Source organism: Triplophysa rosa, linkage group LG19, assembly GCF_024868665.1.
Source record: "Triplophysa rosa linkage group LG19, Trosa_1v2, whole genome shotgun sequence".
Taxonomy (NCBI): Eukaryota; Metazoa; Chordata; class Actinopteri; order Cypriniformes; family Nemacheilidae; genus Triplophysa; species Triplophysa rosa.
Window position 1 is genome coordinate 11655182 of NC_079908.1, and position 17258 is coordinate 11672439.

At 39.5% G+C, this 17258-nt stretch overlaps 1 long non-coding RNA gene across 1 annotated transcript; it reads right to left on the reverse strand.

Annotated features, from left to right (window-relative positions):
• Positions 1–5386: 5386 nt before the first annotated feature.
• Positions 5387–16375, reverse strand: LOC130569712 (uncharacterized). Its single transcript, XR_008964876.1, has 3 exons — positions 16262–16375; positions 15355–15451; positions 5387–5457 (listed from the first exon to the last, which is right to left on the reverse strand). It is a non-coding gene; the product is annotated as an uncharacterized LOC130569712 (long non-coding RNA).
• Between the last annotated feature and the right edge of the window lie 883 nt (positions 16376–17258).

The following is a 17258-nucleotide window of genomic DNA, read 5'->3' on the forward strand; positions in this document are numbered from 1 at the left end:
ATCTGCAAATACCTTAAAACAAGGTTGTTAGTTTATGTAGCGTTCCGTTTTTTAACCTGCAGCCCGGAATAGTGATTGCAGATTTTTTGACTTCCTGTTTAACACACATCCTGCCATCCACTCAAGTCACAATATCAGCCATTTTCCTACTGGCATAAATGATGGATGCTATTCCTTTTGTATAACAGCACACTTCCTCACAGTGTGTTTGTAAGCAGGATGTGTACATAGACATTACAGATAACTCTAAAATAGTTTTAGTTTCACATGTTAAGATTTTATCTCATCACAAAACATTTTGAAGATGAATAAATGTCTGTGGTATTACATATTTGAGAATGAAGAATTTTATTCTGCTAGTTTGATGAGTCAGAATGTAAGGTGACACATTTTGTCAAGCTGCCAAAATGATTTCAGCAAAAAAAGGAACTGATCTGGTCCTCCCGTAGCTTAAATGGCCAGGGGTCTTACATGCAAGACTTTAATTTGATCATTTGTACGTTTTATACAATCAAATACTCTTATTCAAACGTGGATTGCATATTTGACACTATGTGAACGTGTTAAATAAATGTGATTTGAATAAATAAATTTTTTGTACGATGTCAAATCGCATACACAAATGTTAGCGGGGGCTTCTTGTTTGGTCAGTAATGTTCTGACACCTAAACCAACTGGAATGCATGTGGTACACTTAAGTATCCTGTTACTATTTTTAAAGCATTAGATGTAGCCTACATACTTCATGTTCTTAGTTATGAGAACTGGATTGAAAAAAACAACTAGTTGGATTTACTTAATGTTTTGTGTTAGTTAAATTTATTAACCTGCCACACAAAATAAATAAATAAATAAATGTGTGCAAAAACTTGCCACAATTTTTAAAAGTAAATTTACTTAAAAAATAAAAGCAAATGACCACAAAAAATATTCTAATAATATCATATTTTTCAGTGAATTGCTGTAGATACGCTAACTAAACTTTTACCTACTGTAAAATAAAAAATACAGTATATAGAAAATAAAACAACTCATGAACATTTTTTTAAGGGGCCATAATATATACCCTATTTGTAAATTCAATCCTACAGTATTTAATTCATTAAACTGACATCAAGCTAGAGGTTAAAATGTTGTGGTTAAGTATAGATGGTTTCATTGGATGCACATGCCCGGCCGAAGTTAACTTCTTCGGTTATAATATAACAATTTTATTTTAGTTATATATTAAATTTATATTAATATTATATTGTTTATTAACTGTATTAACTTTCGTTAAAACTACTAAAACGTTAGTGATTTTTTTGAGGAGGTCTATCAGAGGTTATATTTGGGCCACATAAACCATCTACAGTCTATACGATAGGATGAGGTTGGAGAATTAATTGAATATTTCAATTAATTCAAAGTCAAGGGAACTTGCATACCGTACTTAAGACAACTCCCATGAGTACTGCTTTATGGGAGGCCTGCTAATGATATTAGTATTTCCCTGCTATCTAATTTCAGTCTATAGAATTGACCTTTTTCACTTAATGAACTAATTCAGTTTTACTCTAACAAAACAACAATGTGATGTACTGAAGCACACCAGCCCCCAAATTTCATAAAAAAAAGAAAAAAGGACCAAAATGAACACTGATCGCTTCTCCTAAAATCAGAGTCATTATTCCCAATACTAAGAACATATGTTTCTGTTTCAGATCACTGTGTAAACAGATAAATTCCCGCAATAAATCTGACTACCGTCTTCAGATTTACAGTCAATTCCAAGCACCACACTTTCTTTGAACCCATGGCGCAACATGCGTGCGACAGGATTGTGACACTTGTGGGGTGTGGACGTTATTTTCCTCTGCATATTTTGAATGACAGTCACATGACACAGTGCATCATAATTCTTCTCTCACATAAACACTTCACGTCCCGTTGCATAAGACGCAGAGCTTCACACGACATGTTTACATTAAACGCTGTTTCCATATCTGTCCAATGCAACAACAACTACAGTATGTTGTCACCCACCATAACTCCCTCGCTTGTCAGACGCCTTCAAAGTCTAACACGCAGCATCTGTGAGAGCATAGTAATAGCGAGTCCAGAGTCAGGCATGCCATGTAGGCAAAATCACGGGACAGCTGCATTTCAACTCCAATTAGATAATGGGATCTGACAGTTCTGGAGCCCACAGCTTTGATTCAAGGGAAGAGAGGGGCTGAAGCTCTATCCCCACATCCCTTTGGGCCAAGAGACAGGATGCAGGCAGACCCTGCCAGCAACAAAAGACAATTGCGAGGAACGTGGCGTCTGACATTTGGCAGATAACTTTAGGTTTGAAGGTGTCACAGTGAAATCACACTGTAGCTTATCTGAGAGAAGACTGGCAGACGGCAATTGAATCCATTGCTTAATTCACTTGGGGCGGCTGGGTCAACAGAAGTATGAGCACTGATGGTTTTTACACCTAAATTAAGAGGGATTAAGACTTGCCGAATCCATTTGATGTAAAGCTCTAGATCACAGTGGAGCTACTTAGGTAGTGATATACTGTACGAGGACATTAATGGAGCTTTCAAGGCGGTATTAAATTCCTAAACCTCTTACACCTCTTACACCTTTCTTGTCAGTATGTAATATGAAGTTGCATTGTGTCCATGAAATGCATGGGCATGGTTATTTCTTTGTAATTTTATAAATCTTATCCATGTGTTTGTTATGGTATAGTGTTTACTGAACATCTCTTGTGATGCGAGTTACATTTTTGCTAAAACAACAGAACCTGAGGTCATGCAATATGTTTCTCATATCCATGTTCACTCTTTCCAGGTATTAGTTCGAACACCAATGCCTGAAATTCCTGGCACGTGAGGCATAAAGGTGCGCCCTTGGCCAACCCCACACAGATGGGTCTGCTAGGGCTAGCCTCATCCACCTGTTCAGCCCGGCCTGCCAGGACTCTGTCTTGCCCTCAACAGCTACAGCTGTCACGAGCCCCTGGCGTGTCAGGCGTGTATGCGGTCAGGAGAGCTAAAGCCCGAGCTGGCTGAAACACAGATGTCTGCCACGGCCACCGATGCAACTCAGCCTGGCAAGTCAATGTTTTATTATGGAGGGGACATCTGCAGCCTGAATGACAGAAAAAAATCAGAGAGGAAGAAGAAAAAGAGAGAGAGATTGGGCTACGGATGTGTGCCATGGGAGCAGATGCTGCACCTGGGTCTAACCTCTCCACGCACAGATTAGCCAAAGATTTACGCTTCTGAACGCCCCCTGAACCAATGATAATAATCCCGGATAGTATTTATAGCCCTCTCGTTCATCGCCAGATCCCAAGGTAATTTTCAATGTAGGAGGAAATTTATACACCTGCGTTGCGTGGCAACCATTTCGAGCACGAATGCCACTCGATGGGGGCGTTACTCAGGCTCCTTTGACTACTGGAGGTAATTGTAAGTGCTGCATTAGTAATTGTTACCGCAGCTGCTTAACAAATGTATTTCATTTGCAATGATTTTCACAAGTTGATTAAGTTAAAATTGTTACACTGGCACATGATGTGTGTGTGTGTGCACGCGCGTGTGTGTGTGTGTGTGTGTGTGTGTGTGTGCGTGTGTGTGTGTGTGTCAGAGAGATGTATATTGTCTAAAAGCGCCTCCCAGCAGTGCAGGGATTTCAGTGTTTTCCCAACGGTTGTTCGCATTCCAGGCTGGTTGTCAAGGTTGCCAGATCTTTTAAGACGGTGCCATCCCTCCCTTACCCCTTAAATGCCCTTGGCAAAGTGAAGCAATAAGCTGGTGAATTCATAACACCTGTATTGCTGGTGTCTTTCAAAACAACCCGTCGTCTCAAGAACACATTTGGGGGTAACAGACGGACATGCTCAAAGTGTTTTTCGAGAGAGAAACGCAAAACATCTGGAGCTGGTCGGCTTCTTAACGTCACAAGCAAATGAATGCCATATGTTGAAATATGAAGCCTTTACAAATGTGCATATTTGAATCAATGTAATTTATTAGCAGTTGTTGCATAGTCAATAATATAAGAAATATTATATTATCAGAGTTCAGTTTTATCGCATAAATCAGAAATGTACTGTACAACATGCATGAGAGTGGAAGATAGTTGGAAAAACAAACATTATTCTATCAATGAAAATATTCAAGAAGCACATATGACGTCATATTTTGGTTTCCACCAAACATCACATGAGACGTGGCTCTACAAATGCACATTTACAAAAGGAACGCCCTTAAAATCAAGATGAGATCACATACGGCAAAGATTTACAGCACAGTTAATCAGACTGATGCTTAAGTGTTAAGATGTGACATCACGGGAACACTCAGTGTTTTATGAAGGAGTCTTTGCATTATTCACCACTTTCATATTTTATTGAAATGTGTCATCATACACTCATAAATGTAAGAGAAGTTGTCAGCAAGGTTTGTCAGAATGACAGGTCATACCAGGGAGCATCTTGTGACCTGATAAAACAAATAAAATGATAAAACAATTTTATTGCAACCCTTTGATAAGATTTTGAGAGGTTATCACATTTGTTTAAAGGTGCTGTGTGTAATTTCTTTCAGGACCTTTTGACAGAAATGCAATATAATACATATAACTATGTCTTCAGATGTGTATAAAGACCTTACATAATGAAGCGTTATGTTTTTATTACTCTATCTACATACACCGCTGGTCATATAACATGGAATTCGTCATGTTGTTTCTACAGTATAGCCCTAAACGGACAAACTGCTCTACAGAGCACATTTCAGTAATACATTATCTCCTTTGGAAAATAAGTAAAAACTTGATGACATATTAGTGCTCTGTCAGCCACCGTAGCTGTGGAGTGAGCCGCTGGTTGCAATTCGACATATCAGTGCCTTATCAGCCACCGTAGTGTGGTGGATGAGCCGTTGGTTGCCATTCGCAATCTCACCGCTAGATGCCGCAACATTTTTATACACTGGACCTTTAAATGCGATGCTTTCATGCAAACAAGCTTGCAGCTCTGTATATGTTTTATTGAAACTCCCTCCCTTTAGTTTCTGAAAACTAGTCACATATTCCCTGCTTTATTAACATTCCAGTGTTTGTCTGAGAAAGTGATAACCATTCTTGTCTCGCTGCAAATAACGTGAACATTCACAAAACAAAGACCTCTGTAATTCATGTACAAAACTATCAATGTTCAAAAAACATTGTTGAAGTATGTCAACACTAACTTCAGAGTGTATTGCTTATGTTAAGAGTACAAAAACAATAAAATTACAAATATTTTCACACACTGCACCAGAGGGATTTCAACTTCCAAAGACAAAATGAAATGAAATAAACAGAACACAACATTACCGCATAGCTTTCATGCCAAAGATGACTGGTACGCATCATAAGGTCTCCAGACTGTCAGTTGTTGTCATTTCGAGAGCTGCCAAATGCTTTCTAATGCTGTAAATGAAACACAGGAGATGGAATGTCATCAGAATGTACAGTTGACATCAAAGTGTAAGCATCAGTCAGAGTCTGGGGGAACAGAGATGACAGACGAGTGGGTCACTGTGCAATGGGATGTTCCCCCTGCCAAGTCAGAAAAGTCCCTTGGCACAGACATCACTAAAGATGAGGAGATTATTTCTTGATCATTCAGTGTTTACTCTCAGACTTGCAAACTTTGTAAAGTAGGTTAACGTGGTGGTAAGTGATGGAAAATTACTTGCAATCCGCACTTTGCCATCACGAGAAGTTGTTTTTGTTTTTACTTTATAACTGTTTAGTGGAGCAGAACGGAAACCCTTCAGAAATTGAGATTAATACAGAAAATAAGTATAATTTATACGTATAAATAACTAAAATATATAATATAATCAAACACTCTGGCTGTCTGTCTAAAGATCTTATTAAAGCAGATCAAGTTGCAGATCATTTCCAGCGTACCATGCAGAAAATCTGACAGAAAAGGAAAATGCACTAGACTGCCACTCTGATATCCATCGCAATGTTAAATGTTTAAGCGGGAAGTCTGCCCGAGGCTGTCGAGCACTGTGAAGAGGTCCTAAATGCCTTGTCAGATCAAAGGAAACTCACAATGTACCTGTTAGTGGAAACACCTGCCCACAGCAAAGTCACTTCAAGTTTCCTCTCAACAACAACAGGCCCATTTTAGGACCACCAGCAGGCACATAGAGGGAAAATAGCTCTGACAGCACAGGAGTGAGAAGAGAAACACACTGTGATACACTTTGAACTTTGCCCTACCCGCCAGCCTTTTCATCTTTATAGTATATGAATGCATTATTATTTTTAGCAAACTAATTATGCAATTAAATTTGAACATAGGAAGAGTCCATTTATAGCCAGTGATTTCAAAACAATTTGTTGCAGTTGTTTAGACCTATGTCAAGTTTTTATTACCTTATTAATATTTGCAACATTTACTATGTTTTTATCAACCGTATTTCATGGGGAAAATATCTCCTTATGTATGTTCATTAAATAATTACTAATGAATAATAGATGACGAATAAATTGCAAACATGTCTGAATGATTAATTTATAAACACGTTGTAATTAACAGCAAACGCAGATTTAGGGCAGACAACACAGCCCTGGTTATTTACTGACATCTAGCGGTTAAAATAGCACATGCAGCCTTTTGTTAGAAAAATGCTAGAAAGCTTTTGAGGAATGTTTTAATTGTGTAACTTTTCAAAACAAACACATTGAACTAAAGTGGTAAACTCACACACATTTATCTTTATTTACATAATAGATGCTTTCGGTAAAATTCTGTTTTCTTGCTGAGCGATATATCTGTTATACACTGTTATTGTCATGAAACTGGAAACAGAAATTAAACAATCATATAATACTCGTAAAATCTATCACTTTGTCTTAAAATATACTACCCCAACAACACCAAAGGTTATCTTTTATTGATATATTATTATTTTTATTTATTTATTCAGTCAGAAATATTGGAGAATGCAATGACTAATAGAAAACTATAGGGGGAGTCATTTTACTAACAATTTATATGGACTAAAAATCTGACAGTTAACAATTTCTGTCTTATATGGATTTGAGAATCCAAATTCATACCAGACATTCTCTAACATTTACCTTACTGAGTTTTATGAAGCCTTAAGAAGTTTCCAAAGTTTCCACTTAATGGTCTGATACGGATACCACACACAAGGCTCTTGGGATTGAAAATGATGCTGCTTTTTATGTATATGTTTAAAAATAGTCAGTGGTAATAGTAGATGAATAAAGTCTCATGAGGATGGTTTACACAGATAGATTTTTACTCACTTTGTTATTTCTGTTTTTCGATTGAGCATCTGATCATGTCAACCTTACAAATCTAATACAATCCAGCCCATCACCAAATGACAATTAATAACAATCAACTTTATGATAATCATTCACACATTACTGCACACATACAGTACAACAAACACATATGACTAGAATTGCATCTCTGATCAGGGGTCCTCTGTTGCGAAATGGTCTTGCACCCGTGTGTCACACCACAAGCAGGAGATGCCGTAACTAACACAAGTTGCTAAGCGATGGCGTCCTCCTGGATGAGAGAATCCCCAGAGACAGGCCTGTCTTATACGCAGGAGTGAACCCCAGGTTCATAAGAATGGAGCCTGTTTTACGTTTGTTTTTCACATCATACAGTTATCCTCCTGGGGTTTTCATCAGTGTACTATGGCCATGTGCTCTGTTCTGTTTTTGTAACTTCCATTCACAGATAGAGTAAAAATCCCACAGGTCAATGCTACTGTGTTTCACAATCTTTGTTGTCTTATATTCCTCTACAGCCCCACCTGTACACTGTCAGAAAAACAGGAAAAAATGACAGGAGAAATGACAATGGTAGTCAAAAAAGTGGCCCAGAACTGTTTGCTTTCCTACTTTCTTCAAAATATTTTATTTTGTGTTCAACTATGGTAGTCAATGGTGGCCAAGAACTGGTTGGTTACAAGCATTCTTCCAAATATCTTTCTCTGTCTTCAAGAAATGTATATAGATTTGGAACAACTTGAAGGTGAGTAAATGAAGACAGATTTTTAATTTTTGGGTGAACTGTTCCTTTAAGTATTCAGATGTAGTGACACCAATTGTACCAGACAATTACTGTGATTATGAATGTTGCTATATTTAGTACAGCATTTCACATTTATATTGTAATTGTATTGTAGTGGAACACATAAGAAGATATCTTGAGAAATGTGTCAGTGGTTTGGTGTCCACACAATGGAGGTGAGTTAAAGGTCCAGTGTATAATATTTTGTAGGATCTATTGACAGAAATGCCATATAATATACATAACTATGTGTTCAGAGATGTATAAAGACTTTACACAATGTTTTTATTACCGTAGAATGAGTAATTTCTATCTACATACACCGCAGGTCCCCTTGCATGGAGTCTCTACAGAAGTCCAAAATGGACAAACTGCTCTACAGAGCATGTTTCATAAATATGCCATCTCGAAATCTGTGATGACATCTTTGTCCTGTGAGAGCCGTCATAGTGCTTTGAAAGGGAGGGGTGAAGTGAGCCGTTGGTTGCAATTTGCAACCTCACCACTAGATGCCGCTAAAATCTCCACATTGCTCCTTTAAAAATGAAAAGAAGTTTCATTTTCAAGTAAACAATCTCTTTAAATCATCTTAAACATTATCTGAGCAACAAAAATTGACAAAATCTCCTAAATACTGCTAAAAACTTTATCTGCTTTTTAACAAATAGTCTATTATCAAAATAATAATTTAAATTTAAATGAGGTTTAGTATGATGCTGGTATTCAGTAAAGTCCATTATACGCCTGGAGATTATCTGACTTATTCAAACTCTTCCTTTTACTGTAGCATGCAGGGAACCACACGCAATACGCCATGACGAATGAGCCGGAAACCGTGGCAACCATGGATCAAACAGGTTGTTCTTTCATCCGTGCAATCAGAATCGCAGTTTGGCTGTCCAGTGAAACGCTGGAGGTAGGCCGGCAGCTTGATTCATTGTTGTGATTCATCTCTGTAGGTCTTACAAGCATGTTCATTTCAACACCTCTTCATGAGTACACAAGAGGGAGTCTGGGACAAATGGGGGCGGGGCTTGTTGACTCACAATGGACACGGAGGAGCTGAAAAGATATGTCAAGGTTTCTCCCTATCCAAGTTACTATCACAACACTTTGAGAAGTGTGCTGACTCACGCTGAGGAGTGAGTACGTAATGTACAATATCGTCACAGGGACATTTAACAATGACGATGCAGTGGATCAAAGTGTACAAGGCTTCAGCAGCAGGTGTGGGTTGTTCGTGGGTGTCAATGGAGAGGGACGTGTCATTCAAACAGCATCGTGAAGCCGGCCTTGTCTTTATCATATATTACAATTGTGTTTGTGATGTGAGGCCATCGGTGACATCATCCCACACACTGCATGCTCACAATAAACATGAAATTATGTTCTTGACAGTAGCTTTACTGCTCTACATGCTAGGCTCCTAAAAAACTAGATGCCACATTAGTATCTGTTTCTATGGGCCGCTATACGTAGGTCGTCAGCCATATTGGAATGGTGCAAGCTGGTCCGTTAACACTCAAAATCAAGCTGACTGTGTATGATTATGAAAACATATTTATTGTTGTGTAAACTCAAACATTATCTGCTACACTAACACATGACAACAACGAAAGGTTATCCCATTTTTTGGGAACTTAAATCCCAGTGGTTTTCACAGCCATGGCTGCGCTGCGCAGTGTTGGGGCATTCTAGTCAACTGTGAGTGACGTCAGTGGAGCGTTCCAAGATGGCGGACACATCTACGTGCCTGGAGCGCTTGAATGCGGCAACTAGTTGTTTATATTTATAAAGCTGATCATGTTAGTTGACTAGAATAAACAGGTAAGCAATATGACGATTTTTTAAAATATATGTGATAATGTAAAAATACAATACCACAAAATTATTTTGTTTTTCTAAAATTCTAGTTAGTTTAGTTTAGTAGTTCTTTCAATTTTTAAACAAAACATTGTTTTTTATTTGCATTTACTTTCAGAAAATAAAAACTGGACAAACTGGTCAAAGTATAAAAAACATGCAATGTTCTCAGACCTTGAATACTAAAAAGAAAGTTCATATAATTTTTTCCTCAATGTTAAAATACTGTTTTTACGTGTATTTAAAGGAGCAATTTGGAGATTTCTAGTGGTGAGGTTTTGAATGGCAACCAATGGCTCACTCCACCCCTCCCTTTTGAAGCACTACGGTGGCGGACACAGAACTAAGATGGTGAATTCCATGTATGGGCACCCTATGGTGTATGTAGATGGAAATATCTCATTCTAAGATAATAAAAACATAACTCTTCATTATGTGAGGTCTTCATACATCCCTTAAGATGTAGTTATATATATTACATTGAATTTATGTCAATAGATACTCTAGAATTTTTTCTAACCTTAATTTTTAATCACAGCTTCCATTCTCATTTTTTCCCCATTGCTGTTAGGAGTTAGACTTGTAACCTCTGATGTGTGATTTTGTTGGAATTTATCAGACAATGGAATGAAATGACCGCCATACGTGTAAAAAAATGCTTATTAAAGGAAAATGTGGAGTGGTCTCTTTTTTACGACCTTTTTCCAAAACTGTTTTCAGCAGGCAAAGTGACCTATTTATACAAGATTTATTTATATACATTTAATCACATTTCTATGACTATTAGATGGCGCTACAAAATTTCTGGAGCAAAATTGATGTCAAATGTTAAGAATTATGCTCGCATAGCTGTCGATAAAGCATTGAAGTGCTAAGGTGCTCTCTGTTGTACTTCATCGTGTTTGGATGTATAATCAATAGCCCAGCGAGCAGCAGTAAACTGTGTCCTCATGCTGGGAGGTTAGTGTGCATGGAAGGTCCCTTATGGACCCCACTGTGAGAGGTCACACCTGTGGGCAGACAGTACATGGACCGTACCTTCATAAAATGAGTCACCTGGACCCCCTATTGTCCAATACAGTGTCAAACATTGCAAAACACACCCCAACACTACCGCCTACAACAATGACAAAACATTTAAGAATATATGAAGAGTATAAGACAGAAATGACATTTAAGGACACAGATTTATGCTATTTATGAGTAAAACAGTTATCTAAATGAACTAAGAAATATTACAAAAACAGGGTAACTTTGACTTTTTGCATAGGATAATTGTCATGGACACGGGGTGAGACATGGACAGAGGACCCAAGTGCAGACAGCGGGTAAGGGGTTAACAAGACATTTTAATAATAAAACAAAACAAAAACCCACAAGGGATAACATAATAAAACAAGGGAAGATCACGACATGACAGGACTAAGACTAACTACACTGAAACTAGACTTGAGATAACATAAAAAGGACTACAATTAACTAAATTAGACTTGACAGGGACCAAGAACTCACCAGACGAATGACAGATAACACACACAATGAACCAGCACAGAATAGAGATCAAAGGGGCATTAAATAAGGGACCAAATCAAAAGGGGACAGGTGCGGGGCATGAACTAATAACGAGCACTACCGAGGAAACAAGAGGGCAGGAACAATGACGAGACCTGGAGTATGACGAGCCACAAGGGCCAAAATTACCTCCCTTCACATGAAACATGAAATTCTGTCATGGCTCTGCCTCATCTTGTCATGTTTTTCTTGGTCTTGTGGCAGAACCATGACAATAATATTGACGTTCATCTGTTCATCAGCAAATCTGAGCTCAGTTTGTGGCAAAAGTGAGATCTCTTCTGACAGTTATATGGTATAAGAATTTTCTATTTTTTTCCCCTTACAAATAAAAGAGAATAAATGGAGAGTACATAACTAAAGATTTTTAAGGTCCTACTTTGGTTTATGTAGTGTCCCACAACAAGTTTATGTACATAGAAGGTGTAAAAACACTATTATTTCGTAATAATAGACAGTTATCTTACCTTACTTCTTGACTGACTCTCAAATGATTCGTTTCGCGATTCATCTGTCTAATCCCCTCCTTTCCGCTAGCCTAGTCTGATGTGATTGGTCAGATGGTCTAGTCTGCTGTGATTGGTCTACCACGAATGAGGCTGACGAGCTACAGTGTTTGGGGAGAGGAGTGAAGTTTTCGCGGGCAGTCCTAGCAAAACGTAGGCGGGGACTATATGTAGTGACGTAAATCTGCGGCGGTTCGAAAGTCGGACTAGGTACGACTCGTTTGCGTGATTCAGAGTCGACTCCCTTTTTTCCAAGCCAATAAATTTATTCATTCACCTTCGGATTTACAACTTGGCAGACTGCATACTTTCAAACACGGCAACATTACACACTGCATGAAATGTAATTTTCATGATCTCATGTTATGTACTCATCTGCATCGCAGACATTTCTACTGGGGAAAAAAAGAAATGACTTTTCTCTCCAAAGAAATCTTTCCATCCAATGTCACAAACTGAGTTCACATTTGTCAAGTCTGCGATCACATTTACATTCATTTATTCATTTGGCAGACACTTTTATCCAAAGCGACTTACAAGTAGAAGCGCATATAAACATTTTGTCAACAGGTCAAAACGATCAAAGGTCAATCGTATTGAAGATCTCAGTATGAACCAAACATTTCTCATTAAATTGACTAAAAACCAGATTATTTAACCTCTTCAATGTACATGCATTTTACACATAATTGAACAATTGTCTTTGTTTCTGCTTTTATTTCTCTTAAAGGGATAGTTCACCCAAAAATAAAGATTCACCTTCGAGTTGTTCCAAATCTGTATAAATTTAGAAAGATATTTGGAAGAATGCTTATAACCAAACCGTTTTTGGACCCCATTGCCTACCATAGTAGGAAAAATTACTTTTTTTTATGTTCTGTTGAACACAGAAGACATTTTCAAGAATGTAGGAAAGCAAACAGTTCTGGGGCACTTTTGACTATACCATTCTTACTACTATAGTAGTCAATGGGGTCCAAGAACTGTTAGAAGCATTCGTCCAGAAATTTATACAGGTTTGGAACAACTAGAGTGTGAGGAATTCATGACAGAATTTTCATTTTTGGGTAAACCATCCCTTTAAGGAATTCTAGTAGAAACATCCAAGACTAAGTTGATACTAAACTGAGAACTCCATCAAATCTCCTGAGCTATTAAAGTGCAACCTACAAGTAATAAAACATTCCTGTCAGAAATCTCGGGTGAGGTGAGACAAGGAGAGAGGACCCAAATGCAGACAGCGGGTATGGGGTTAATAAATGAAAATAAAACATGATTTTAATAAATAATAAAACACAAAACAAAAACCCACGAGGGAGTAAAACAAGAGTATAATAAGAACAAAGACTAACTACACTAAACAAGACTAAAAATAACAACATATTACACAAGACTAAGCTACACTTAACAGGACAAGAACTCACCCACACGAAACACGACAGAGTACAATGTTCCGACACAAGACAGAGAACACAGGGGCATTAAATAAGGGGACAAATCAAAGGGGAACAGGTGTGGGGCATGAACTAATTAACAACCAATAACGAGGGATACAAAAGGGCGGGAACACAGACAAGGACCGGAGAGTATCGAAGGCCGAAAGGGTCTAAATGACTCTCTCCACATAAAACAAGGGATCCTGCCGTGATTCTACCACAAGATCAAGACAGACGAGGCAGAATCACAACAGAACCCCCACCTTAAGGAGCAATATCCTGACGCTCCAAAAGGCACAAACAAGACAAGACAGACTGTGACAAAAACCATAATACAGGACATGGCAAAAACATGATACATAAAAAAAGTCCAAACAATGACATGACGCCGGCTTGAAGGCCGGCTGGACAGCACATGGCGCCGGCTGGAAGGCCGGCTAGACAGGACATGGCACCGGCTGGAAGGCCGGCTGGACAGTACATGGCACCGGCTGGAAGGCCGGCTAGACAGTACATGGCACCGGCTAGAATGCCGGCTGGACAACACATGGCGCCGGCTGGATGGCCGGCTGGACTGTACGTGACGCCGGCTAGAAGGCCGGCTGGACAGTACGTGACGCCGGCTGGAAGGCCGGCTGGACGACACATGGCGCAGGCTGGAAGGCCGGTTGGACTGGACATGGCGCCAGCTGGATGGCCGGCTGGACTGGACGTGGCGCGGGCTGGATGGCCAGCTGGACAGGACCTTGCGCCGGCTGGATGGCCAACTGGGAGGCCGGCTATCACCGGCTGGGCAGGCCTGGATGTCAACATGACAGGACAGGATGTCGGTGGCTGGGCAGCGCTCTCTGGCAGCTGGGCAGCATCTCCGACGGCTGGGCAGCGCTCTCTGGCAGCTGGGCAGCAAACAAGTACAACACATAAACGGTGTCGACTCGACAGGCCTGGGTACCAGCTGGGAGGCCGGCAGGGATCTGCGGCAGGAACAGGACACGGGCAGCCTCAACCCTGGAGGGGAATCCGACAACCTCAGTCCTGGAAGGGAGCTCCGCGGCCTCCAGCAGTACCGACCCCTCCCGCTGAGATCCCCCTGTCTGCTGGGTCCAGAATGGTCAGATCATTCTGTCACAAATCTCGGGTGAGGTGAGACAAGGAGAGAGGACCCAAACGCAGACAGCGGGTAAGGGGTTAAACAAGACTTTTAATAAATAATAAAACACACAAAACAAAAACCCACGAGGGAGTAAAACAAGAGTATAATAAGAACAAAGACTAACTACACTAAACAAGACTAAAAATAACATTTACAACATATTACACAAGACTAAGCTACACTTAACAGGCCAAGAACTCACCCACACGAAACACGACAGAGTACAATGATACAACACAAGACAGAGAACACAGGGGCATTAAATAAGGGGACAAATCAAAGGGGAACAGGTGTGGGGCATGAACTAATTAACAACCAATAACGAGGGATACAAAAGGGCGGGAACACAGACAAGGACCGGAGAGAGTATCGAAGGCCGAAAGGGTCAAAATGACTCGCTCCACACATAACAAGGGATCCTGCCGTGATTCTGCCACAAGATCAAGAAAGACATGACAAGATCATGACAATTCCTCTGAGTGTCTATCTGAGAAGGAACGTTCTTAAGCAAGTTTTTATTTGCTCTCCATCTCATTGGGACAATGTTCTTAAGAGATCATTTATAACAGCACACATAGTGTACCGAACCGTCTTTTCCTCGCCATTGACCATCTGATCTACAGACATGTAATTATTTCTTCGACTAATTTCTTGATCCAGCCAAGTGCCTCAACAGCCCCATTTGCAGGAATGACAGGGCAATATTTGCTCAGTGCTTACCGAAGCAGTCAGGCCCCACAGGGAGATATCAGGCAGTCTTGTTAATATTCCACACCGTGGTCAGGATCTTGTGAGAAATCACAGTAGATGGAGCAATCTGTGTAAAAATGACACACTGTGTCACTAACTTCTCTCCTTGAATACAACCTTTTCTTTCTTCGTAGACACAGATTCTGTAGAGTTTTAGCCAGTTTAAAATCAATTGTGTAAACTTCCAGAAGGGTGCCCACTTCAGAAAGCTTTTGCGTGCAGTTTTATCAGAACAATCTTTATACTGTATACCACACAAGCTTATTGGTTCTGGCAACCAAGTATATATAATGACACTATTTACAGAGTAAGATCTATCATATTCAGTATAGCTTTTGATGCAGTAATGCATCTATGAGTTCAGTCAGAAATGCAGTACAGGTACAGAATTTGTTTGTACTATGCTAAGGTCATGAGCTGTCTTTGAACATATAAAACATGTAAAATGACATCCATGTGTTCGGGACATTCACACACACAACACACAAATGAGTGCTAACCCCGGAACCCAACAAATAGAGGTCTGCTGTGTCTCAGGATAATACTGTAAAGCACTGTTTGTTTTCTGAGTAATGAAACAGTGAGTGTCTGCTAGTCTCCCCACTAATGTGTGCTGACCATCACTGCATCTTATTTACTTTACATGAAAACACATAGCAGGGCCGCAGGCCCCTCCTACGACCTTCCTTTGAGCCCAACAGCAGAAACGATGAAAAAATGATCTTGATTAATTAATGATCTATGTTGACAATGAATATTCCCTTACGAATAGAACATATTTATTTCTTTCAAAGGGATAGTTCACCCAAAAATGATTATTTTATAATATATAATTATTCTGCTGAACACAAAGATGGAAAATTTTTTGTAACCAAACCGTTCTGGGCAGGCGCGTCGCACCCGTGGCTTTTCCCGGTGAGAGGGTTCAACACCCACACTTTTTCTGCAGTTTTTCCGCAGTTTTGCACAAACGCCTTACAGCAGTCGCTCTTCCGTTTCTCTGGCCGCTCTGTGTCTGCGCTCGCTGCGTCTGCCTCCTCTCCCCTCCCTCTCAAACTTGACACCGGCTTTGAATGTGACCGACTGATGATTGGCTGTTCTGCCTTAAGTCCCGCCTCTCTTGGTGTGTTAGATTTGTCGGTCAGCTCGTGCTGCGGAGGCGGGAACTTATGGTTATCGTTATTTACATCTCCCTTTTCCAGGTACTTTGAATGAGTGTTTATGCTTTCGAGGTTTTTAAATAAGCTTGATATTTGTTTGGGAAGATGTTCTGTTTATGTTTTGTTGACATGTCGAGTGTTTTCTGTATTATATTTCGTTTTTTAGACTAATGCTAATTGCTAATTGGGATATTGTTCAGCAGCTAGCTAAATTCGGTTATGTATGTGGCATGCAATGTATTAAGTAACTGTGATGAAGAAGGCAGGGAATTGACGAGGAGGAGGGACAAATTGTTTATTGCCATTTGCCAGTGCAATTGATTTTGATATTTTGAGCATTGTTTGTTGATTAGCTGAATACTTTTGTGGATACTTACCTGTTGTGTTTGATTGTACCTGTTGAGGAGAAAAAAGTGAGAAATGATGTCATTGTTTGCATACCTGTTGATGAATTATGAAAGAAAAGTGTATATTATTTTAATGTATTAAAACAGTAAATTGTTACATTATTTATACCACCAGAGAAAAAGCTTTGTGTGGCCGTTTTTTCTTTGTTGTTTTTTTATCTCCCCTTTTCAAGGCGCAAGTAAGCAAAATTTAGCAGTCTCAGTCACAGTCCTGTCAGACCCATGTCACTATCAAGCTTACCACTGTCTTTTTGTCACCAGTATCATTAAGATGCAGAAAAGAAAGAGGCAGGAGAAGATTGACACC